The sequence below is a fragment of the Mastigoproctus giganteus genome, chromosome 12 (assembly GCF_048544385.1).
Source record: "Mastigoproctus giganteus isolate SK-2022 chromosome 12, ASM4854438v1, whole genome shotgun sequence".
Taxonomy (NCBI): domain Eukaryota; kingdom Metazoa; phylum Arthropoda; class Arachnida; order Uropygi; family Thelyphonidae; genus Mastigoproctus; species Mastigoproctus giganteus.
In genome coordinates this window covers 43,978,298-43,980,295 of record NC_143586.1, presented here as the reverse complement: position 1 = coordinate 43,980,295, position 1,998 = coordinate 43,978,298, and the positions used below count along the sequence as shown (strand labels likewise).

General features: G+C 34.5%; 1 non-coding gene across 1 annotated transcript; it reads right to left on the bottom strand.

Moving 5' to 3' along the window:
- Positions 1–1,637: 1,637 nt before the first annotated feature.
- On the bottom strand, positions 1,638–1,755 carry LOC150076980 (U5 spliceosomal RNA). Its single transcript, XR_016547764.1, has one exon. It is a non-coding gene; the product is annotated as a U5 spliceosomal RNA (small nuclear RNA).
- Between the last annotated feature and the right edge of the window lie 243 nt (positions 1,756–1,998).

Here is a 1,998-nt window from a genome sequence, read left to right as displayed (position 1 = left end):
AAAAAACGCAAACAGAACAGCTGGGTAATTCCATCACGTGGGGATATAAAAAATATAGTCGTCTCCCTCACATTGTAATGTTCCCCTCCATGTAACTATATTAACAATAACATTATAGCAATAAAAGGTAAACCCTAATATAGGCAATTCCAATCCTTTAAGATACCTTTAAAAACCTTGTTCACTTTAAGTAACCTAACATGTAGGCTAGTGCAAAAGCATCATTTTAACATAGCTATCTACTAAAGTAGTTAAATTAATTAATCAAATTGGCATCGTTTTGGTTATATCTCATATTGTGTATGCCTTCAGAACGAGTTGCTATGGTAAAGTGTGTTTAGGATCAAACGGCTAGAAGTTGCTATGGTATTGTACTACCTCGAATAAATAACACTTCACCAGTGGAGGACTACTGTTATTTATTCTCAGCGGATACCACCACCCAGACGGCACCGCTGAGAATAAATAACAGTAGTTTTCTCCACTGGTGAAGTGTTACTTATTTGAGGTAGTACAATACCATGGCAAACGAATGGACTAATGCCAACACTGGAAGAATTACTACCCTTTTTATACCTCAAGTTTCCGAATTTGACAAAAAACATTGGCCCTGGTTTAACCCGGGTCTTCACCTAACTTTCCTTCTAATCGGGCATGGCAGCCTAAACTCAAAGTTATTTACTTTGGGTTTGGCTGCGTCTCCTCTTTGTAAATGTGGCTCAGAGGAGGCAGTCCAACATATAATCTTAGAATGTCGATATTATGTAGACATTCGATTTGAACTTCAGGCATTGACCTAAGTTTACGATGTAAATAAGTTCACCAAGTTTTTAGAATGTAAAGAAAATTATCAGGCACTGGCTAACTTTGCAGACAAGGCTTTCCGCAGAAGGAAAGGACTTGCCGGCTGAGAATAATTATGTAATGTAATAAGTGTACTACCACTGTATATAGTTGCCTCCTTGGTATTAATCGTATTGATACAAGACTTCTGATGAGGAAATGTATTTATATTTATTGCCGGAAGGCAATATTAGCGTTCAGAATATATAGGTCGATGTGCCAGGACGGTGTCCTCGGACTTCGGCCTGTAATAAGGTACACAAATTGTAAATCTTAAATCTTACATTGTATAAATTGTAAGATATATATCGGACCTCATTGTAACCGAACTAGTAGGTCCTAACAATCTGTATAGTTCTATAAGTTGTGAAGGTTAATATAGAAGTTGGTGTTTCAACAAATTGTAATAACTTAGTTGCAAGTGTTATGAATATACAGTATGTTTGTAATCATTTCTGTGAAGATGCTGGATCAAGATGTTTTGTAAAACCACAAATTGTAAATAATGTACAGTTACTCTTCAGCGGCGGATAGGGGAAACCCTGGAGCCCGCAGAAAATAATAAAATACTTTGAAATACCATGGCAACTCGTTGTGAAGGTATTCACAATATGAGATATAACCAATTCGATGCATGCCAATTTAATTAATAATGAGGCTTTTGCAACAACAACAACCTACATGTATGACTTTGCCCTTAAATATTTTATAGTCTTCAAGTTAACTTTAAAAAAAAAACCAAAGCGATAAAAATGGAAATCACTTAAATCTACTTTTCCATTATTTAACGAGGAATCCCACGAGGTGGGACCACAAAAATTCGCCATTAGGCTCATTGTAATGCTCCCCTCCACGGTAATCTTTAGTAAAAGGCGAAAGATTATCACGAACTATGAAGGGAAACCTGAGCAATTCAACCTAATTACCTCAGGTCAAATTATATCTACGACAATTATGTTAACCTTCAAATGGTGTTTTGAAATATATTAAAATTATTTTTAATAACCGTAATTATAAATAAATGATCATTAAAAGTATTTTAATTCTATAACTTATATTAAGGAATTAAATTATAAATTTCATTAAAAAATAATCTTTTCAGGCAAACAAGAAAAATGAAGCTGAATACTAAAGGGCAGTATATGCTATTGAATT